General features: G+C 46.6%; 1 protein-coding gene and 1 long non-coding RNA gene across 2 annotated transcripts in view; one reads left to right on the top strand and one right to left on the bottom strand.

The window, feature by feature from the left end:
* LOC126524079 (carboxypeptidase Q-like) overlaps positions 1-11,416 on the bottom strand; it is an 87,061-nt gene extending 75,645 nt beyond the window's left edge. Inside the window, exon 1 of the mRNA XM_050172444.3 lies at positions 11,313-11,416. The gene's annotated coding sequence lies outside the window, so the exon portion shown is untranslated. The remainder of the gene's footprint in view (positions 1-11,312) is intronic.
* LOC129383061 (uncharacterized) lies at positions 769-4,667 on the top strand. The gene is made up of 3 exons (XR_008610999.2): positions 769-864; positions 1,843-1,970; positions 4,011-4,667. It is a non-coding gene; the product is annotated as an uncharacterized lncRNA (long non-coding RNA).
* Positions 11,417-24,721: the final 13,305 nt, after the last annotated feature.

The following is a 24,721-nucleotide window of genomic DNA, read 5'->3' on the forward strand; positions in this document are numbered from 1 at the left end:
GCGTCGCACCAGTCGCATTGTTGAAATCGCAATCATGTGAAATGAGCCCTCTAAAAATCGCATTGCGACGCGTGCGACAGCACCGATTTTCGTCGTTGCAGTCGCAGCATGTGAAACAGCCTTTACGCTTTTCTCAGCGCTTGAACGTTCGTAGATGCGATTCTTTTGTGCATTCAGCGCGGCTTCTTGTAATACGGTCGCTCGCACTAAAGTTAAATGTGGTCGACCACTTTTGCGTCGCGTAGAAAAAGGACGAGTGACTTTGCCACCTTTCGAAAGAACTGGCGCGGTATTGGTTCTCTCTGATGCGGTCGCGTGCTGCTGTTGCTGCTTGCCGGGCGCCTTTAGCATGTTTTCGGCTCGGTTTGTGTGTGCGTGTGTGCGCGCTCACGCTCGGCTCGATTCGTGTGCGTGCGTGCGCTCAGCTCAGCTCGCTTTGTGTGTGTGTTTGTGTGTGTGCGTGCGTCTTGCGCGCGCATACATGCCGGTTTGTATGGGCTGGCGTGCTTGTCTGTGTCTAGTGCGTACGTGTTTTGTGAGCGTGTTTCTGTGTGGGTCACTGTGTGTGCGTGCACGTGTTAGCGTGTCTGCCTGCATGTATGTGTGCTTGTTTGTGTTTATCAATCTGCGCGTGCGTGCTTTTGTGTCTGCGCTTTCAGAGTGCGTATATTTGCGTGCGCGCGAGTGCGTTTTGTGTGCGTACGTATGTATTGCATAAGGCCGGTAGAGTTTTACTCACAATAAAACACTTCAAATTTGGTACAGCGAGTGTTGCCGCCTGAAAGCCGAGTTTGGTTTCAAGCCAACCTGGACAACTGCTGTATGAGGCGCTGTTTCTCAGGAGGATCAGTGGGAAGGCGTCAGGTATACGCTTCCTCCTTTTTCCCGCCTCTGCCCGGATGAATCGACATCCTTGATTGTTATTCTAAAAGGAACGGTACATCCAGAGCATAAATAAATGATTAAGAAATCTGGTAGTGTGTTTCGCTATTACACTAATTCTGATCTTAAAGACGTGAATTTCCCATTAGCCTACATTTCCGTTGATGCAGACAACCGCTGAAATTGTGAACAGCAGGTTATTCGAGACCCCCCGCCCTACGTATATAGCTATTGTGTTCAGGAGCTTTAATGAATTTTGAAAATTTGAAGTGTTGTTGTTGCGCTTTAGAGGTATCATATGCAAGCTTTAGGTCTCTCCGGGTAGTTTGCATGCCCTTCGAGAGCTGTCGCCTATAGCCCTATTGAAATTCGTAACTACAGTTTGGAGCACTAGGGAAGCTGGAGGGCTTGTCCTGGCTCTCGAGAAAGTGTTTAAGCTGGAAGTGTAGGTTGAGGAGTTTGGTGTTGGTCGCACGAAGGCTTTTTTATGCTTTAGCAGTAGGAGTGTCAAAGGATAAAAAATGCAGTGTGTCAAGCGTGGGAAGCTGCTTATGTGGTAGAGGCTTGTCTGTGTGTGTGTGTGCGCGCGCGTGCATGCATGTGTGCGTGTGTGAATTCGCTCCTCACAAGGGAGTGTGTGTGTGAGCTACTTCTTTGCTGGTGCTATTTGCCACAAATTGGTAAGAAAACACAATAATCAATATAACTTGCAATAATAAGCTATGCAAAGCATGCTGGCACAGTAGCGACAGCAGCATATGAGCATACAAACATGCAGCTGTGTGACAATCTTAATGCATGACTGCAACATCTGGAAGGAAGCTTGCTTCTTTTTCAGTAAGCAGCGCAAAGTCCATATTTTTTTGCTTTTCTCGTGGAAACCAAAACGAGGCTCATTGCGAGTGATCTTGTCTTTCATTCTTATAGCATTTGTTTATCTTAGAGTGTTGTTTCTCGCAGGTCATGCAGATTATAGCATCAATTTCACGATGCCCAGCCTTGGTGCCCTCCATCAAGAGCAAGCCACTTGCGTTCGCCTTCAGGCAGATGGTTGATGACTTCTAGGAAGCAGTTGGGAAGACAACATTGTAAGTAGATATAGGTGTGTAGTGTAATATAATAAGTCAAGTTATAATTTAAAAGTCTGAGGCTCCTTGGCGGCCTAAGCTTGATATCATATGCAGTTGTGTGTGTTTTTAAATATTGCCGATTGTAGTGCATACTGCAGGTATGATTGCTGATCCAAAGCATACACTTGCATTTTCTTGATGGCCTTTCATAATGAGGATTTTCTTTGTGCAAGAATATTCACAGACGGGGGCATTCCAGCATGATATTCTTTATTGTGCATTCAGTGCTCATTTCGTATGACCTTCCTGCTACCAATGTTTTTGCAGGAAAGGAATATTTCTTTACTCTATGCAATGAGCTTGTTATTTGCTCGTTGCATTACTCTTATACCTTTAATTTAATCCCGTATAATTCTCATAACCCTAATATTTGAGCGGTTTTTATTTCAAATACAATATTAAAATGCGGCGGATTCCAATCTAGACTGCAAGGGATTGGAAAAAATTACAAGAAACTAGGACCTCTCATGGGTGTTAAAAAACATTTCCGCAGGCATTGCGCCTATTTCTTGTACTGAGCTAGCTGCTCATGAAAATTGCAAGCATATGTCATTGCACACAGTTTTGCAGGATATAGCAGGCCTATCATTGTCACTAAGCACAACCTTTCCTCATTTGCATCATGAAAATCTGCCTCATGCTTAATTTGGGACAAGTCTTGAAAAATGAATGTTTCATAATATTGAAACTACACAAGGTATTGGTTGGGGCTTGGCAGTTTTCAGACAACTTGACCATGTTGAACCTAGCCATTACAAGACCAGAAAAAACATGCACAGGACGACTCATTCAATCAATTGCAATGCTGTGGTCATTTTCCATGTGGCAAAATGTACTTTTAGGCGGGAGAGGGCGGGTAGCCAATTTACAACCATTGCGACTCATGCGGGTAGTGGCAACACAGGATAAGAAATGGTTGTGGCTCTGAGGTTCATTGAATATGTGAACACTTATATACAAACCCTTCCCACCCCCCAAGTGAGGGGTAACCGTGCAATATATTTTGGGCGGTAAAGATGATTTTTTTAAGAGACAAGAAATTTCAGGCTCTAGTTGAGAGGCTACACAAAGAAGGACCATGTATGTATTCGCAGAATAACATAAACTGCCTAGGAGGGGTATCACAGTTTAGAGCATGAAGTAGAAAGTGGGAGCATGACGAAGGATCATAAGTTTATTTAACCTTATGATCTTTGAGAATACTACTTGTCACCGTTTGCCAAGCTAACCCATTGAAAGAAAGGGGCGTGCTCTAAAAGAATAGTTAACACATGCTAAATTTTCAAGTATGCCGAAACGTCAATTCTTACTAAATTAGTAAATAAGAAATACAGAAAGGATCTAATAAACTGCATTGGGGAGTTGGAGATTGTTGGGCTGGATGCATGTATTGCAGGGCAAATGAGAATGCCAGTGGGGGTTCCCTCATTTTCATTTTGTGGGCACTCTCTGTAATACTATTTGTCTCCTAGTGTAATAATGTTGTGTAAAAACAGCCATTTTTTAATGTCTTGTGCATGTCACTCTTAATGTGCCATATCCCGTAAGGTTCTGAGCTGCAGTACTTATAAAGTGTAATACAGAGATATATTGCACATTTCATGTCGATTTTATATTAAGGTCACATACACACTCTTGGACAAATTTCTGTTGAGAGATGTCATTGGTTGTGTCCTTAAATTTTATTCACTTTTATTTTCTATGGTGAAAAGGCTACTGTAACTTTATTTGCTTTTGCTGCTGTATGTGCCTTCTTGTATTCACAGTGACATAGTGGTTTAGTGTTCACAGTAAATGCAATTCCTAAATTTGCAAAATAGACATTTTTCCTACCTTTCACCTGTCTTGGCCAGTTGCCTGAGCTGTTCATTGTTCCCAGTCACATTAATTAAGTTTGTTACTTTCAGGAGCTTGTTGCCTTATCAAAATTTCCAGAATGCACATGTGTAATTGCACAGGCTGAACTCTCATGATTCTCTTCTTATTCTGCTAATGCAGGATGCAAGATTCCAGCAATGCCATGCGCTGCATTTATTGGTCAAGATGCTCAGAGAATGGAGTCCCTGCACCTCGGGGTTAAACGTGAACATCTTTTTTTCTTTTGGAAAGCTAAACGTCATTTGCTGTATCAATTGCATTCTTGCAGCTTAGACGTGTACTATATTTTTTCTAATTTTGAATCAATTAATATTCACTGTTCAGTATAAAAATGACGTACAGTGTGAAGGACAAGGACTGCGAGAGATGGCATACACTGCGCTGACTTCCAACAATATTTTATTGCGTTGCCACATCGTGTGTTTATACACAAGAAGGGTCATGCGCAGAAAATGAAAGGCAGTCACAAGGGGTGTTCTAACAGCAAGTCATTGTACTAAGAACATGGTCACTTAAAAAAAAAATCACAATTTCTATCTGTGGAGATACAAGACTTCACTAGGGGTCAGCGTGATAGAGGGGGCACTAACGCACACACTACCCATTTATCTGGTGAAATAAGCTTCAATAATGTACCGGGTGAGCTGTGTCTCGCCAGAACTTGCGTATCTTCAAAGAGGGGCATGTAGCGGCAGTCCCGGCAATGAATGCCCAAGTGGCCTTGAACAGTGTTATGGACGTTGTAGTGCACTCTTAAACGATCATTTAGGCACCTGCCTGTCCGTACAACGTATTTACTGCCTCAAAACGGTAATATGGTAAACCACATTCGTTACACATATCGCAAAACGTTTTCTGTGCCCGACAGCAAGAGCTCTGACACGATTTAGGCGCGTTTACACGCTTACAGAGCTGTGCCAGCTTTTCCGGGGCTGAGAAAAGGACTGGGATTCCTGGAGGTTGCCAAATCTTTTTTTTAGCCTATCGGAGACATCATGCACATACGGTAGCACTGCGAACCTGTCTTTCAACCGGCTGGTTCCTTGACTCAGTGCGCTCATCACGTTTTGTGCCCTTCAGAAGCTGTTCCGCCATGGCAGAAATTAAGGCCAAAGGGTAGCCAACCCAAGAAAGGCGATCAACCTGTGCCGCAAGATTATCTTGCATTTCATGTGAGCAAGATTTATTGAGGCTGTTAACGAGGCAAATCATTACAATACCTCGCTTAAAAAGCTTTGAATGTGCAGTGTTAAAGGGCAAGAGTGACTTCTTACTTGCTAAGCACGTGATTTCTTTCTGAATGGCCAGATATAATTCAGAATTTGCAGCGTTTTGTTGCACACAAGAGAAATCTAAGGTAGAACATACGTAACGATGACTGTCGACGCTTATGCGATTGATTAAGTTGGAAGGATGAAGTTCAGTACGTTAGGATAAACACTGTTAAAATGTCGTATGGTATATACTTCCGAAAAAAGAAACGCCACTCTCTGTATTTCAGATTGTTAAAGAACGGCCATATTGAGGGCCTAAAATAAATGAGAAAAATATGGAAGACGCTTAAGCACCGCCTTTCTGAGTGGAGCGTGATAGCATTCAGATATCTCTGACTGCTTCTCACGCTTACCGGCAACTGTAGCTTTTCTGATCGCAATGTTTACCGGGAAATTCTGGCGGCGAACGCTATACAGAAAGGCGAGCATCCTGGTAGAAACGCGGCCTCTTGGACGGACCGTGATGCGGGCCTTACGATGCGGCGGAGGCGAGCGCTATCTGGAGGGGTTGCAAGGAACCGGCCGCACCGCTGTATGACCTTTGAGATTCATGCGCGCAGGCGCGCGCAAATCAGCAGGACATAACCGCCCCGTCATCGGTAGAAACGTTAATGTCACGATCCACCCGGGCTCGGAACGTCCGTCCTGCCAGAAACTTCCGTCCTGGCCCACCCTGGTCTGCTGGACAGGTGGTGTCCCCTGCCAGCGCCTCATCGCTGCTCGTGCACATGCCAGATGGGGCCATGTGGCACTGACACGCCGACCATGTCAGGCCTCGCCTCGGGACCTGGCCAGCACCCTCGACTACCACGTCTGAGTTCCAGCCCGCAGGAGGACTAGCGGCAGCACCAGTCGCTCCCAGCAGAGCACCACCTACCTCGGAGGCGCCAACCATAGCCAGTGGGGCGGCACCCATTGGACCAGTGTCGAGCCCAGCACCACTCACGAGGCCGACCACTACGGACCCTCCCATGGAGCAAGGCTGGCTCAGGCAGCACCCGGCGTTGCCACACCCGACCCGTCAACACTGGTGCCCAGGCGGAGTACTCGGCGGCGGAGGCCACCGGGCCGTTACTCGCCTGGATAGCAGGCAGCGTCGACCCAGCTAGGATGGAGGCAGAGCCTCATATTGCGAACATGGACGTTTGTTTTTCATTTAACAAACAAACTGGGGGTAAGGGGGTGTAGCAAGTATGTAACGCCCGCCCGGGCATAATCTTGGTTCGCCCGCAAAGCTCGGTGGCCTGCTAAAGCTCGGCAGGCAACATTGGTCACCGCACAACAATAAACACCGACGAGCACGGCTGCTCGCCGGTCAGTCATCGTTCAGCACCACCACGCAGCGGAGCGTCCGTCTATCGGAGGGTGCCTCGAGCCCTCCCTTGTTCACGAGTCCGGGTGGATCGTGACACTGGCGACGAGGATGGGATCCTCGTGACAGTTACAAAAGGGGTTTGTGATATGTTCCTGATAACAGAATGTTTATTGTGTTTTCCCGTATATTCAAATTGGAATCAGGCGCTTTCATGTCTGGCAGTTGTGTGTAAGCCGTATTTGACGATTTTCTGACGTATTTTAATTTCAGAAATTCATTTAGTTCAGTAACTTCATTGCTGTACATGGAGGGCCTGCGTGGTTGATAAGCGCTATTTCGAATAACTTTTCGCCGAAATGATGGTTGACGTAGGATACGGACGCCAGGTTTACTGTGACCCGGGGGCCTGAACGCTATCACGTTAATAAAGCGCGATCTCGTGTTTCTCTAATAATGGCTGCCATAACGGCTGCATTATTCTTGCAATATTTTTTATTGCGCATGTGCCGGACGAGCGATGCCAGAGATTATTGAATGTAAGATTGCTGTTTCTGGCTCACGATGTATATTGTATAGAACATTTCTTCATGTAGAGATCAGGTCAAAACATTGTGATCGTAATACTTTTAAAGAATTGACAGATTTAGTTTCCCCGTGGATTATTTCGACCTTCTTATAGTATTTTGTAATCTAAGTATTTCTGTTGGATATGTCTTGCAAAATTATTTACAGCGAAGCTGTTTATGGCCAGTGTTCGCCGCATTTTTCGTGTCCGTCAGCTAATATGTGTGAGTCAAAACAACCATCAGCAAAGGGCTCGTGCCAGTGCTCGCGCTTTCGTCGACGTCTGAATTTACAATGTGACCTTCGTCGTGAAATAACGATCTTGCAGTACGATAAGACATTAAACAGAAGAACACATGAACAATGGGATGATCTATTTGCACAACACAATAGTAATTGGAGTTCTCACGCTATGTAAGTTTTCATTGCCAAGAGGTAGAGCTTGCTTGTTCTCTCAAACTGTCAGAGTTGGAAAAGAGACTTCGTGTCGTCTTTAAGGCGAAACGTTCTTGTAAGGTAAAATAACATGACGGAGCCTCTGCATAATGGGGCTATACTTTTCTGAGTAAGTAGGTAATTTGGTCCAACACTCTCAAACAAATGTTCACCCTTTTCGGTCGAGTCTTGCCAGGCAACAATAATCGATATCTGTCTTGCTTTCGTATCCCTTCTTGAAAACGACGCGCTCGCTACTTTCCTGTCGAGAGTGCTCTGTCATGCTAATAACGCGCATGCACTTTGTGACTTGGAAGTACCGGGCTCGCAGCGTTAAAGAAAGGAAACGCGGAGAAGACAGATGACGGTGATTGTTGTGTGGCAAGATGCGACTCGAAGGGTGCAACTGCGTTTAAGAGTGTACAATCTTAAGCACTGCACTGCAATGCGATAGCGCATGAGCGTAATTACGTGGTTTTATTTGATATTTCGCGAGATTTCTTTATTCGCTGGAAAAAACCACACAGCATGTACGTCACCACAAGAAATTGGAACAGCCGTTTTCGATTGCCCTTTACAACTTAACGAAACGCACTTGGCTGTAAAGGGGGTAATAAAAATTTAGCGTTATTGCTCTCGCTTAACCAATTAGGCGGCGCAATATAGAAAAATATCCTAAGGAGCGCCACATGACGGCAAACCATATGAATTTGGTTTCGTTCGGTTGCCCTGAACCACTTTTTCTAAATCATTGGTTCAAGTTACATGAAACGCCCTGTAGAATCCTGGCGCCACGTTTCCCAAGAACTCTTATAGGGTGCACCTATTCATTTCTTACCAATGGTCTCACCGAAAGTCGATCTCATCCATGGCGTTGGAGCGGCTTTTTCAGAGCTAACGGCAAAAAGGCAACAAGAATAAAAAATGAAAAATACTGCTATGTAATACGGACCATGAAGCTTTATATTTAATTATTCCTTTCGTTCCCTCTTCTTTTTATTTGTATATTCTTTCTTTCTTTCCCTAAAGACCCCATACGGCAGTATTACCTGAGGGGTGGGATTACAAGAATAGTTAAAACAATGTTAGTTAAGGTGAGAGCATGGATGACACTTCTTCCGTGAATGCAGATGAACTGGTATATTCCGATATATACATATTTCATGTTATTTTTTTGGTGACATTTAGTAAATTTTGCTCCATTATTCGGTATTTCGTTATTCGTGGCTGCACTATAACCAGTATCGGCTACTCCCGAGGTCCAAGGATTTCATCGGAGCATCTAGCAAAAACACCTTCTCTCTCTCTCTCTCTCTCTCTCACACACACACACACACACACACACACACACACACACACACACACACACACACACACACACACACACACACACACACACACACACACACACACACACACACACACACACACACACACACACACACACACACACACACACACACACACACACACACACACCGAGCACAAATCCCAACCATGAAATAAATCACCTGAGATTCTTTTATTTGTCACTGTACTTGAAGAGGTTAAAGAGTACCTCGAACCATGGCAGCTCAAAAAGCCTTGGGAGTAAAACCGTCTTCATAAGGCGTAGAAGGATCCGTAGTGGTGCATCGATTTGTTTGCTAATGCATGCATTTGTTACGAATTTCGCCGTGCATTCAGAAAACGTCTCTCCAGTTAGAGCGCTACCTGAAAAGCCGGTGTTGAGGTACCCGACAGGCAACATACGTTCGGCTTCAAAAAGAAATGATCGCCTCTCTATTGGCCAATCGCAGCCAGAACTCACGTAAGTTTGGGGGATCCAGGTCCTCATACAATGCAAGGGCCTGACTATTCATGTTCTGTCACAAAAATAGCTGTTGACCGTATCAGTCGTTTGGTACCGGCATTCTTTATTCTGCTTCATTCTACTAGTCCTTGAATACAGACAAGCCAGCTCTCAACCATCGCTGAATCACGTTTTCTGAATACGAACGGGTAATTTGAACAAGCCTATGACAATGTTTTTATCCTTGTTGCGGACCTCATTATTACGTAAATGTAGAAAAACGCCATCAGATGCATTTAGTTTAAGTTTCCCGCACGACACCTTCATCCAACTAATATAATATACCCTTATCTAGCCACTCTACTTATTCAAAAAGTCTCAGCGGATTCGATTTTAACCTCACTCCTAATTAACAAAGTTGCGGTTGACCAACCTCTAGCAATAACAAATGCAGAACACGCTCAGCTGCTTTCCACGTCTTCTTCCTTCGCAAAGACCGATAGGCTAATTGAGCAGATTTCTTTTTGTCTAAAACAATAACAGAATGGATGGGTTTAAACATTTTTCCACATGTTCAGATCGTGTAGCTCGTCGGCAAAAATATCTACGTTTGCTAACTTCGTGCACCCTGTTTAATCTAGCATAGGCTCCGAAGTTTGGAATAAATAAGAATACAACCTGAGTACTTCCTTAGGGCTACTGTATTTTTGTTCCATGCATGAATAATATAATTTAGCGGGGCTTTTCGGTGAAGTGGTGGCTTCGTACTGTTGTGCTCAGATGTTCGCATTCTCAGTAGGTGATATTTTTTAGGGCGTTGTATTTTGTCGCAGTGTTTCTTGCCTAGTTCTTCTCTTGCATAGAAAAATTGCCCACGAATAGCTAAAGGGCCATTTTTGCGAAGATACACTGCCCCGGTATGCCACGTCTCAGCATAATACCCGGTCTCACACGTCTGGAGTTTGGCCAGTACTACACAATTTTGCAATAAAGAAAGTAAATCTTTGGTCGCAGAAATACAATTCTCCATCGATGTTCAGTTAATTGAGACCAAATCTAACCCATTTCTCCTGTCGCAATGAGCCGTCATTGATGAAGCACTGTCACATGCTTAATTCAATGTTTCGACAAAAAGGCTTCTTTTAGTCAAGTATCCTCATCAAAATGTCTGGAGCCTGTGGCACCCGTTTCGGGGCATTTGTCGGTCACTTCAAACACCCATCTTACTGCGAACATCTTGTCTTGTATTAGAGTCTTGCATGACAGAGACAACTCACCTCCACACACAGCACAGGATTAAAACTTCAGTTTAACGGGGATGCAATACTGCAACAATTTCTATCTCAGAATTCTTCAGCATTGCGGCGTCGTTATCGCTATTAATATTTGAAATCGAATGAATATAAGCTGTTGGGGGGTGCTCTCGTAAAGGTGGCCCCTGGGAAGTATCACCACTTCCAGGATGATGATTCGCGAGAAAGTTACGAAGTAGCAGTCGGCAGACATGCACGCGCAGGAGTTCTGACCACTGCACGGAACTTCGGAGCGCTCCGTCACAGCTTCAAAAATACGCTCCTTGACATTCGCTACGTGTCTCTCATCTGCAGCTGCAAACGCTTGCAACAACAGAATCTGCATTCCTTGTCCTCTTGATGGGGAGTGAGAATAATCTCCTGAACGTGGTTCTCCACGAAGGCAACATTTCTCTAAATCAGAAGGATAGTACATGCTACAGTGAGAGTCTCCACCGACATTCGCATTGAGTACGACACGCTTGGAGTAGTAGAGGGCAATACCTTTTACCGCCGGTAGCTTCGCTAGCAGAGCTTCAATTTGAACAAGTTGGTAGCAATTTAGGCCACTGCGGGACTTGTTAGTATGCAGGCGGCGTTTCTGTCGTCCTTCCCTTTCTTTCTTTTATATGTGTCTGCGCACCTGCCCTTCAGTGGCTTGTCTAGTTTATCAGAAAATCTTAAACTAGACTCGATGCAACGAACGGCCTTCACGGTGCATGGAAGATAAAGCGGAATAAAAACACTTACTTTGAGCGAAGCAGAAAGGCTTACATTTCACAAGGCAGTTAGCCGCCCGCGAACAGGTCTGCCTGGAGCCTGCGTTTAAATATATATGTCTCTCTCACCCTCACTGACACAAGCCCGGTCCGTTGATGGCGGTTAATTCCAATCTGTTGCACTTGACGAACATTTCTAATGTTTAGGTTACCGTACGTAGCTTCCTGCAGATCTTCTAATAAAAGTACCAATAGCAGTAGACCAAAATGCGCTCTTCAACCGGCTACATCTGACGCCGCGCGCGGCAGCATGTGGCCGTGCTGACAGCGTCGTGACTCGGTGGTTGTAAATCGCCATGATGTGCTTCACTGTGCGCAGGAACTAATTTGCAGGGATGCGTAAGCATCACGCGAAGCAACGAAAACGCTCAAGCAGTGAGTTAGTGCTGATGTATATGCTCTAATCTAGAAATTCTGCAGATGCCCCTCGCAGCGAGTAGCATTGTTTATGGAGCAGTGTCTATGAGAAACGCATAAATAATTTCCGCAATGATGACATGATAATTGTAGCTGTCATCGAGACGCCATTGTCGTCGTTCTGCTGTTATCTATTCGTAGGATCATCGTTCATTCCATACTGTCGCAGTCAACTTAACATTATCCCCGTGACGCCGTCATTACTGTCGTCGTCGTTGCTCCTGTTGCCATGCCATCGGCGTAGTTATTGACACGTTTCCAATAAAGTCTGCAGTTGTTGCCATGACATCGGCGTAGTTATTCAGACGTTTCCAATAAAATCTGCAGTATAATCCGGTCCTACTGAGTTAGAAAAGCAATACAAAAAAGAAAAGAAAGAAACACGAGAGGAAACCGCCATATCCACTGGTACCTAGCGGTGCGCCCAGCAGGGAACACGTCGCGTTTTTGTTCATGTGGGCCATCGTGTATCTTCGACCTTAAACCAACGCTTTCCTTGGATCGCAGTAATAGCAGTGACATACTCATATATTGACTAACCGATACTACGGCTTCAGATGCAGAGTTAGGAAACGTAAGTGTAATCTGGTTCCAGAGCACTTAGTAAGATTGAGGCTAAGCCCCCCAAGCACGCGTAGAATAAAAGGCACTCGCCTTATGACTCGTCAACTCCACGTATACAAAGGTCAAGTCAGGCGGCGCACAAGACAGGAGCGTTGACTCGTGGACAACCACCGCATCACAGAACCTGACTGTAATATTTCCCGTTGCAAACAAATTGAGCGCGGCGACTACTTGTAGCAGTTAGTAGTACTGGTACTGCCATGTTGCCGCCGGGTGTGCGTCTTCTCTCCACAGTTTGACAATAAAAACGGTGCCGTCACGGTCGATGCTTGACCGGTGTCAGCGCTATTTGTCGCCGGACCATCCGAGGACGTGGAGCGAACAAGTATGGTCTATACAGAGACGTTGCCACTGCAGGCTTTGCGAAATCAAACGGACTCGCATAGCTCGAGAAGAAGCCATTTTGACAAGCCGCGAGTTGGGCAAGCGGATGGTTTTGTTATGTCGCCATGTAGGTAGCACTAAGTCGCCTTGTGTGCCCGCCGCATGTTCGCGTCCAGAGCGGCTGGACACAGCGCGGTATTAACACAGAGGACTCGTGTACCTCTTTAACAGACAATAAATTTGCCCGTAGCTATCATTCTTCGTGTAATTGGCGCCTGGTTGTCTATTAACACTTTCCATTACTCTGTACCTTGTTGCAGCTTAGTTCATATACTCCTCGATTCGGCGCACACGCTTCTGAGGCACAAACATTTTTATGAACTTTAGCCACGCATCTATTTTCGTCCATGCTTCTGTGTCCAACCTCAAAACTAAATTTGGTTTGTGCTTCTCTGATTTCAAAAGAGGCCCAGCGGATATCTCCCTACAACCCCTCCTTTAGGCTCTTACCATGTGCCCCAAAGGCCGACCAGCTTACCGACCTTTGGTTCACATGAAAACCCGACAAGATGGCAGATTTTAAGCTGACAATGACATTCGAGAACGTTAACGCTGGCACCATTACACCCCCTTTCTAGATTCTTCGCTGCCCATCATATTTATTCTAGCCTGAAAGTACCATCTTACATTACTGCTGCATTCCACTTCATGTTCGTTTTTAGGTTATGTCGGTCGGATATATGCTTCAATAGGTCTTTCCTTCGTTTATGCACGCACCATGGTACTTGTATCGCTTGACTATGAGTATGACTTGCTGTTCAACGGATATCACGTCATTACTCGTCTCTTCAACAGATATCGCAAGTTCCGATATCTTTGTGCTAAACCTGAGTCGTAGGGTAGCGATAAGGGCGTTTTGGTCGGTCATCATTGAAGGGTATCTGTATAACGCAACAAAAGAAATGCACAAGAAGAAACGAAGACGAAGACAAGCGCTTGTCTTCATCTTCGTTTCTTCTTGCGTCTTTTTTTTTAACTATACAGATACCTTTATGGCCTAGACTTGTCGTTCCATTGACAAGTACATGCGGAAGTCTCTATAAATCTCTGCATTCTCTTGCATTCTCTTGCATCGTCCTCAAGTAGCAATATGTTTCCCGAACAGATCAGCGCCTAAGCTTTCCGTTCCACCCTGCGCCCACTACTGATGTGAGATAAATGAAACAGCCATTCACTGTTTTCTAGCCGTCTTTCTTGACCAATAACATTAAGCTGGCGCAATAATAAAGAGAGATAATCCTTAGGCACTTTAACGTAAAACTATTTCAATGTGTTTTGATTCCATTCTTCTGACGCCAATTTGCGTAAACGGCGACGCAAGCATAGGGTGGTGACCCGCAGAGTTGTGATAACCAATAAACCGGTCTCTTCGTTTAGAGGAGGTCACTTTTGTTCGCTTTAAAAACGAATAACATTGCCTACACTGAGCGCCTTGTCTTGTCTAATTGGTTGATAAGAGACGAGAAGCACGCTGAATTAGAGAGGGATTAGATGGTGCCGATCCAGTACACTGAAAATCGATAACGAGCTGAGAGGGTGCTGCTGGCGTCTGCGATTGGTCCGCTTTCCCTTACTTAGCTTGCGGTGGCTGGTCGAAAATCGCGGCGGCATGCAGCGGAAGGTGTAAAATGCTGCTAAAACGGATCCTCAGCAAAGAAGACTTAGCAGAGTAAGGTCGTAAAAGTGACGAAAATTCACGAAAACGTTACAGGACCACGCAAGAAGTTTTATTGCACGCAAATAACCCATGCTCTCATGTAGGTGTGAGTAGCCAGTGCCTGAGCAATCAGCGGCAGCCATCTTTTATTCCTTTCGGAACGGGGTAGCCTGCGGCTATTCAGATTAAAAAATTCAATTATGGTTGCCATATTAATGCATCTTTAACACCACACGTCACTTTGGCCGGGTAAGTTTTTGCGGTTTCTTTGACGTCGCGTGTCAGGCAAGTGAAGTGGTTGCAGCCCTAAAACTTTTGACTAATATCCGCGGTATAATGGCTAAAAGGCATCGAATAAGAATTAGCCATTTTTTGTTCGGTTCAGTCATGCATAATCAGTGTGCACACATCATATCAGAGGGGGAGCTATCGCGGTTTTCGTAACGTCGCGTTACAGACAGGCAAGGGGGGGGGGCGCAAAGTTTTTGACCAATCGCAGAGGGCTGATTGCGGAATTGGAATAGAAAATTTATAAATAGCTTTACGTTATAGCGCCCCAGGTGTGCCCAAAGCGCGCCAAGAACTTGTACTGAATGATCGATCGATGAATAGCGTTAAATAGATGTATCCTGGCTGCATAGAGGCCTAAAACTAGTCGCTGTATAAGTGCTTAAAACATACTTGCAATAAAACTATGGTAATCACTACAGTGGCGTGTGTTGTGTACACAGGGTGTCCCAGCTAACTTGGACGAAGAATTAAAAAAAATAAACATGCGTTCTTCAGAACAGAATCGCATGGATGTTGTTAGCGTCTATATAAACTTACAGTACCATGTTTTGCTCGTCTTTTCTTGAGTAATTAGCCGAGATAAATAATTAACTTTTTAAATATAGCTTGAAACGTTCAGGCGTCAATAGGAAAGTAGTGAAGCTTTACAAATATTGCCCAACCAAGGTCCTTCCAACGAGATAGACTTAGCGTGGCCATTTCTTTTAGGGAAAAACGAAAGCCCGCGGAGTTTGAAAAATATCAGGTGACAGCGCGCTCTGTGCGCCCAATTGCGCCGCGATAACAGCGCTCTCATGAGATTTGTAAGAACATCGTCAGGGCCGCGTCGTCTCATCACTTACCAGAAAGGGATACAACCTTTGCTGCGCTCTGACATTCCCGCAGCGGCTGGCGACGGCACTCTGAAAAAGCGCTTCGTCCGCAGCCGCTCGCGCCTGTCGCCTATGAACGCGCCGTCATCAGCCGTTTATTCCGACGTGACGAGAAGAGCAATTTTTTTCCAGCGTTGAAGTCGATGCGGAATAGAAAATTACACACGAAACATGCATCATACATCTGCAACCTGTGCGAGAGATCATGGTTTGTTACAACGCCGCTTTTCTTCCACGCTGTGCCAGCGGCTAGATGCATGTGAGGTAGGCTGTCTAGTAAAGTCGTGCAGCGCAACCGTTTTGAAGAATTTATTTGCAGTGTCTAAAGCATGCCGTACTCAAGCGAGCAGAAGACGAACATGGTCTTAGCCTTGGGAGCGGCACGGGGCGACAAGAGAAAAGCTGCCAAGGTATACAAAATTGGCAATGTGGGGGAAGACCTAGCGCGAACAGAATTTTGAGGAGTTACTTGACGCTGGAAGAAACAGGTAGCTTCAAGAAGACGTGGCACAGAAAGGAAACTATCAGAGAAGAAGCTGAAAGAGACATTTTGGCTTTCATGACTGCAAACCCTCATTCCAGCGAGCGTGATCTGAGTGGTGAGGTCAGTATTCCAACGTCTTCAGTGTCAAGTGTTATTAGGAAGGCTGAAATGCATGCATATCACCTCCAACTGCATCAAAAGCTGCAAGAGACTTTCAATGGTGGCTTTATTTCTCAAATTGGATCATTGTGCACAGCGACGAAATAATGGATTTTGTTGACAAACTGCTCTGGACAGATGAAGCAACCTTCTCCAGAAATTCTCAAGTCAACATCCATAATGCGCATTACTGGAGCGATATGAACCCGCATTGGGTGGCGCAGACCAGGCACCAGCACCAATGGTCATTCAGTATGTGGTGCGGTATCTTTGACGGAAGAATAATTGGCCCCATATTTTTTTACCACATGCTCAATGCTCAGCGTTACGTGAACGAATGCCCGGTCGAATATTTTCCCTGTGATCTTCTTCTTGCGTTTTTAAAGCGAACTTGGTATCAGCACGACGGTGCACCAGCTGACAGTAGCAGCCTTGCCCGAGCCTGGCCTGATGCAGCCTTCAAACGCGAGTGGGTCGGGCGGCATGGACCAGTGACATGGCCTGCAAGGTCACCGGACTTGACACCTTTTGACTTCTTCTTGTGGGGACATGTGAAAGAACGTGTGTGCCGCAAACCTACAACTACAGTAGAAACGCTAAAGGCAGATATTCCTAAGGCCTGAAGCGAGATATCGCCTTGCGTCATCAAAAAGCTACATCGGACATGCTGAAAAGGTGCCAATACTGCATTATGTCGAAGGGTGACTTGTTTGAACACATTCTTCAGGCAGATATCACAGCGAATAAATCTCTACAACCGTTATCGACGAAAATAGCCATCTGTGTGAAACTTTTGCATGACGTGGAAAAGGCACCTAAGTAATAAGAAATTACAAATTCTTTGCCGGCAAGCAATGAACAGGAAGCTAAAAAGTAACCTTCCATGTCAGTTTACCATTGTTCCTTTTCTGGCAACCAGCGTAATTCACACGACGTTATCAAAGTTGTTATAATGCGTGTTTGCTTGTTGGGGTCATGGGTCCCAAATTCGAATTCATGAGCTTGTAATTTTTCCTCCACATGCATTCTGCTAGCGTGAGAGTGCAATCATAGCCGCAGAAGCGGGAGCCGCACTGTATTTCAACTACCGCACGAACCCTCTGGCGTTTGTCTCGGAACCAAGCACAACGCGAAGCTCTGTCGTGGGAGCACGGAAGGCGCGAAGCGAGCGATGTTTTTTACAAAGCACGGTTGAGAGCGCCGTAATCGTGGCGCATTCGGTTGCACAGAGCGCACGGTCATGTGGTATCTCTGAAACTCCACTGGCTTTCATTTTTCCCGAATAAAAACGGCCACGCTAAGCCTCTTTCGTTGGAACTGCCTGGGTTGGACAATATTTTTGGAGCTCCACAACTTTCCTATTGAGGCCTGAACGTTTCAAGCTATGTTTAAAAGGTTAATTAATTTATCTTGGCTAATTACTCAAAATGACGAGCAAAAATGGTACTGTACGTTTAGATAAACCCTAACAACATCCACGCAATTTCTGTTCTGAAGAACGCATAGGTTTTTCAAAATCTTGGTCCAAGTTAGCTGGGACACCCTGTATATATGTCATAAGAACTTAATGCATTCGATCAGCTTTCCAAGTACCACAACTGCCTCACAAGGGCCCTTGAACACGAGGGCTTGGAGGCGTGTGCTATAGATACTACTGCCGCGGCACAGGCCAGTATTGTTTGGCCATGCCACGGATCACATGGGTGTATAACATTTAGTATACGAACATAATTTAAAAAAGTCTAACAGTGATTTCGTATCAATGAACGGGTCTTTGCCGAGAAACAATGCAGGCCGTAATGGAATACGTTGTCTGTTTGCTAAGATAAAGGGCTAAAAAATTAAATTATGTGATTTTAAGTGCGAGAACCACTTTATCATTATGAGGCACGCCGTAGTTGAGTACTCCAGAAATTTCAACCACCTGGGGTTCTTTAACGTGTACCCAAATCTAAGTACCACGGGTGTTTTCGCATTTCGCCCCCTTCGAAATGCGGCCGCCGCGGCCGGCATACGATCCTGCGACCTCGTGCTCAGCAGGCCAATACTATAGCCAATGAGCAACCACGGCGGGTGGAAAAGGTCTTTTTTCTTTGCTCTTCTACTTCGCGACATTCAAGCAAGACATCAAACGCAATTAGCGTCCCGCCATGTTTCCCACAGACAAGAGGATCGCTGTTCCAAGGGTCTGCCGACTGTCAGCGGCAGCCCGATGTCGGTGTCGGGTTGGGTTAGTGCGAATGATTTCCAAGAGTTAAAGTGCGTGCCATGCGTGTTACCTATTCGAAGTTGACAGAAAGTGACCTCTGTTCGTCGTATTTTTGTTGTAGGTGCCCAACTTTCTAAATTTGGCTTTGTTAGAAGAAGCTTGTTTGAGTGTTTTGTGTCTCACAAGCGTTAAAAATAGTACTTCAGTTTTTAGGTGCAAGCGTAATGGCCAGCTAGTGAAATCGGCGACCGCATGTTTGAAGCCGCGAAGGAAGCGAAGGAAGACGGTGCCTGGAGGTGAAGAGAATGGTGCGTGGCGGAAAGTACGATGAAGCACGCGGAACGCGCGGTGAAGTAACGTCACCTTGAGGAAAGTGTAGGTAACGTTGAGCAAGGGCGGGATAGAGAAACGAGGTGTAGGTTCGCGGAGGAGGAAGGTAGGCGGTGGCGCGCTGGGTTGACCTCCTGTGGCAGTTGCTGCGGCTTGTGTGAGCGTGATGGAGGTACCGGGGTCTTCTCGTGATAGAGTGGCCAAGCGCTGAGCAAGAAGAACGGAGCAGCAACGTACGCGACGGCAGGCCGACCGCGAGTCCATCGACCCCGAAGTCGTCGCCAGGTGCCGGGCACAAACTGAACAAGTCTGGCAAAAAGCGCGTGCTTCGCGTTCCCTGAAGACTCTCGAGAAGCGTGCAAGGCGGCTTGCGACAATGCGGGTGTATCAGGCAAGACGCCGTAGCTCAGGCACTCGTCAATAGCGTGAAGTCCGTTTGGAAGCCCAGCGCAGTGCATTGCGCGCAGCGTAGAAGTGGAACACCGAACAGAATGTATAGATTGCAATAGCAAATTCGTAGACAGCTATATGAAGTAGGGATAGTAATTTTATCGGCCGTCTAAACTTCCAAACATTCGTTTACTAATTAAATTAGCAAGCGCGGTGTCAGCACCGACAGGTAAACATGAACACATCACACTCGACGACCGCGGACACCCGCTGCCAAAACACTTCCGTAAGCATGCGCAGCAGCAGCAGCGAGTGTAGTGATCTTCGTGCTATCTATCGCTTCAACGCAAACTCAGTGGCGAGCACACCGCGATCATACAGCTATGAGCCGTCGGCGCCGTCGCTACACCTGTACTCTGCAGATCGCTTTCAAGATCACTTTCAAAGCATGAAATCGGCCCATCTGATACGTGCGGAATAATTATACATGCTTAGACCGAACGAAAGAAAAGAAATATTACTTATTCGACGCCTTTTTTGACATTAGCCATCTGCTATTGGTCCAAAGTTTTCGGGCTGTGCACACTTCGTCTGTCTGTCACGCGAGCTCACAATAGAAAGAACTCACTGCGTCAGAGGGACGTGTACGCGTTAAAGACGAATTAATATGTCCTGCAAAACGGAACTTCTTTCTGAATAGCCGGAGACCGCCACGTTTCCAAAGGAATGGAAGATGGCTGCCCGCCCATCGTATCGGGGAGCTGCCGGGAGCATCCATTTATTTGCGTATAATAAAAAATTATGCGTGGCAGCATAACGATATCGAGCTCTTTCGGTATGTATGCAGGACCGCTTTGCCAAGTATTTTTTTTCCTAAGGATCCATTCTTGTGGCATGTTTAAGCTTCCGTTGAACGCCGCCTCAATTTTCGTGCAGCCATAGAAATCTAAGTAACGGGAAGTGGGCCAATCGCAGACGCCGGCGCCACCCTCCTAAACCGGTTATCTGCTTTCACACTACTGACTCAGCCCCATCGATACTCTCTCCACTTGAGCGCACTGCTCGCCTTTTGTCAGGCAATTAGACAAGGAAAAACTGCAGAACGCAATGCAATGCATTATAATTCAGTGCTTAACAACAAAATGCTATTCGCTTTGAAAGCAATAAAAGTGACCTCCAAAAAACGAGAAGCGCGTTAGATTGGGCTTTCCAAACAGCACTGCGGGTTACCCCACGACGCTTGCCATGTTGTTTACGTAAATTTGACGTCAGGAGATTCGAAGTAAAACAGATTGGAATAGTTTTGCGGTATAGGGCCCCTGGATATGGTTGTAGATTTGCAGCTGAGAGCAATGCAGAGGCCTCAGCCGTGAAAATACTCGTTTCCTGGTGAAGAGCAATGGCTTGCGAAAACAATGGGCCCTAACTTCATACAAAACACTAGCATGCGACTTTGGTGCACCTATGTACAATTTTTGACACGAGTATTTTGCCTGAACTTCTTGGAAGTGCATCAGGATGTGTGTGTCGGGGGCATGTTTTGTAACTTTTACGCAAGACATGTCGCAATCTATTAGCTGCCACGGCGGCAATGGCTTCGGTGCAGCCATTAGGTAATGTTAAAGGAGTGGGACACCTATTTCGTCGCTGAAGTTCCTCACCCGCAGAGAGAAGGGAGCTCTCACGGCAGGACGATTATGGAAGACAATGGCACTGGTAATATTGTTTATGGTGGAATAGGCGTGATGTTTGTTGTTAGCATGTGTTTTCCGATAATACGTAAAACTTGAGTACGAGTTTTGAAGATGAAATGACCATTCATTTGGTTCAACGAAAAGACTCTCTACAACACTTGGCCTGAAGGCACCAGTCGCTAAGCGGATACATAACATAGATGATGAATAGGGTCAAGCATCTTCGAGGCACTTGAACTGGCAGACTAGTACACTATGGCCGAAAAGTCCAAGCGTTTACGTATGCAAGTTTTGTACAGTTTCATGAGGTGCTTCCTATCAATGCCTCACGTTGTGTTCGATAAGGTTTTTAAAGCATGCATTGGTCCTATGCATTTCTTATTATTATGTTTTAAGTGGGTAACAAATACTAGTTTTGCATCTAGTATGATGCTTAAAAATCTCTGTTCCATGTTCACATGTAGGCGCTGCCCGTGCAGCTCGATATCAGTAACTGGGCCCAGTCTATTTCTCGAGAGTAGAACCGGGTACCTTTCAAGACGATTTATACTAAATTCATTTCGAGTCACCCCCTTTGATACTTTATTGAAGCCAAGTTGAATCTCTCGAGCGCAGACAGCGAGAGTGGAAGACTTGAACTCTATCCGCACGTCATCAACAATGGTTGAATAGCTCTCTCGGATGTGCGGAGCCGGGTTTCGGCCCTGAGGGTTGAATAAAACATACTTCATGAAACGGATGACCGTAGAGAATTGAATTTTCCAATATAAAGGGTGCGACTAAGCACCACACCCTGTGGTACCCCACTTTTTGAATAAATGGCCTGGATAGAGCATTGCCAATCTGACACGGAACATATGTTAAATAAGTAACTTTCTTATGTTCTTTCTATGTTATGTACTTGAAGTATCTTAGGTAACTCTCTTTTGTTTATTCTGGCATTCCAAGTGACTGCTTAATGTCCTCGCACGCGATGTCAGTAATGGATGCTGCTTGAGACTGCGTCGAATACAACATCTTCCGGAGTTCTTCGCGCACAACTTATCTGATTGTATCTCGCCAGTCACTGGAGCAGAGGGCTTGAACTTCTGTAAAGTCTGGCATTGAGTGGCGATCGAAGTGCCTGGTGCGCAATTCGAACATCTTCTCCATCGTCGTGGTTTTTGGCAGAAATTCTACCACCGAGGACGGGTCGCGCAACAACAGTTCTTGCTTTACCCTACGCTTGAGGAACCGAATTTTCTTCTACTCAGGCATATCCGGGTCAGCGTGTAGGAACAGGCGCGTCATCTCCTCGGTTAAGATTGCTATGTTCTCGTTGGGCAGCAGCATGCTAGTTTGCAGCAGAGCGTGGCCTCGCTCTTCTGCGCAAAACGCTCGTGAAGTTCGGCAGAAAGCCGTTCCAGAACAACTACCATGTAATCAGGGTTGATTCCCGGTTCTCAAACAACGTCCTGGGGTGCTATGCAGGATGCGCCGAGTTTCTCGTTCACCCGAGTTTTATCCGAGTTTGCTCGACGGCAGTCAGTGAACGGAGATAGCGTGAAACGCGCAAAGGCTGCAGGCAAAAAAATATTGTCACGTGGTGGTGACGTTAAGAACACAGTAGCAATACTGTGAAAGGCAAAACTAGACTTTATTGGGCGAACCTGTGCCCACAAAACAGGCTACACTTATAGCACAACGATAGCGGCGAACACGCTCGGCGATCGTCGAAAATCTGATCAGCGGGTCAAGCGCGTCGGCTTTTATAGAGCAGTCATCGAATGTTCCAGACTAATCGTTGGGACCCGCGCGCCTTCCACAATGTTCTACACCATTCGCGTCACACGATGAAATCAGATAACACAACGTTCGGCGACAACAGACAGCCGGGTAGAAGCATCGATAACTTTCCAGAAACTTCGGATACATGCAGGCGCGTCCCGCGCTGTGCGATTAGATTTGTTAGGTGGCGAAACGTGGTCGCCCGATAAAGATAAGTACACGTGTCAATACCCCCCTCTTAAAAAGCATCGACCCGATGCTGCAAACAAACGAGGTTAAAAAGCACTCGTAGCAAAGAAAAGAACAAAAATGACGAAGTTCGTCAGCGTCCGTAAAAGGGTTTAAGGCGCACCACGTGGACCACTTCAGATCGTGCGCGGCGCCGCTGTGAATGCGAAATGCCGTCTGGCACGACCTCATAATCCAGAGCGCCAATACGTCGGATGACCTTGTAGGGTCCGAAATAGCGTCGGAGTAGCTTCTCACTGAGTCCTCGTCGGCGTATCGGAGTCCAGACCCAAACACGGTCGCCAGGCTGGTACTCGACGAAGCGTCGTCGGAGGTTGTAGTGTCGGCTGTCGGTCCTCTGCTGGCTCTTGATTCGCAGGCGGGCGAGCTGTCGGGCTTCTTCGGCGCGCTGGAGATAGCTAGCGACGTCAACATTCTCTTCGTCAGTTACGTGCGGCAGCATGGCGTCAAGCGTCGTCGTCGGGTTCCTGCCGTAGACCAGCTTGAACGGCGTGATCTGCGTTGTTTCTTGCACCGCCGTGTTGTACGCAAAGGTTACGTACGGCAGGACCGCGTCCCACGTCTTGTGTTCGACGTCGACGTACATTGCTAGCATGTCGGCGAGGGTCTTGTTCAGGCGCTCCGTGAGACCATTCGTCTGCGGATGGTAGGCAGTTGTTCTCCTGTGGCTTGTCTGGCTGTACTGCAGAATGGCTTGGGTGAGCTCTGCTGTAAAAGCCGTTCCTCTGTCGGTGATGAGGACTTCTGGGGCACCATGTCGCAGCAGGATGTTTTCGACGAAAAATTTCGCCACTTCGGCTGCGCTGCCTTTTGGTAGAGCTTTAGTTTCAGCAAAGCGGGTGAGATAGTCCGTCGCCACGACGATCCACTTATTCCCGGATGTTGACATCGGAAACGGCCCCAACAAATCCATCCCAATCTGCTGGAATGGTCGGCGAGGAGGTTCGATCGGCTGTAGTAATCCAGCTGGCCTTGTCGGTGGTGTCTTGCGTCGTTGACAATCTCGGCATGTCTTGACGTAACGGGCAACGTCGGCGGTCAGACGCGGCCAGTAATACCTTTCCTGTATTCTCGACAGCGTACGGGAGAATCCGAGGTGCCCAGCGGTTGGATCGTCGTGTAGGGCGTGCAGTATCTCTGGACGCAGCGCTGACGGTACAACAAGAAGGTAGCTGGCGCGGACTGGTGAGAAGTTCTTCTTCACGAGCAGGTTGTTTTGTAGCGTGAACGACGACAACCCGCGCTTAAATGCCCTAGGGACAATGTCGGTGTTCCCTTCCAAATACTCGACGAGGCCTTTTAGCTCCGGGTCTGCTCGTTGCTGTTTAGTGAAGTCTTCCGCGCTTATTATCCCAAGGAAGGCGTCGTCGTCCTCGTCGTCTTGCGGCGGGGGATCGATGGGGGCGCGCGATAAACAGTCGGCGTCGGAGTGTTTTCTTCCGGACTTGTATATTACCGTGACGTCATATTCTTGTAGTCTGAGGCTCCACCGCGCCAGCCGTCCTGAAGGGTCCTTTAAGTTAGCTAGCCAACACAATGCATGATGGTCACTGACGACTTTGAATGGCCTGCCATAGAGGTAAGGGCGGAATTTAGCTATAGCCCAAATGATGGCGAGGCATTCCTTTTCAGTCGTAGAATAGTTGCTTTCCGCTTTTGACAGCGACCGGCTAGCATACGATATCACCCTTTCAAGTCCTTCTTTCCTCTGGACTAGGACGGCACCGAGGCCTAGGCTACTGGCGTCAGTGTGGATTTCGGTATCGGCGTCCTCGTCGAAGTGTGCAAGTACCGGCGGCGACTGCATGCGTCGTTTGAGTTCTTGAAATGCGCCGGCCTGCGGCGTTTCCCAC

The sequence above is a fragment of the Dermacentor andersoni genome, chromosome 3 (genome assembly GCF_023375885.2).
Source record: "Dermacentor andersoni chromosome 3, qqDerAnde1_hic_scaffold, whole genome shotgun sequence".
Classification (NCBI taxonomy): Eukaryota; Metazoa; Arthropoda; class Arachnida; order Ixodida; family Ixodidae; genus Dermacentor; species Dermacentor andersoni.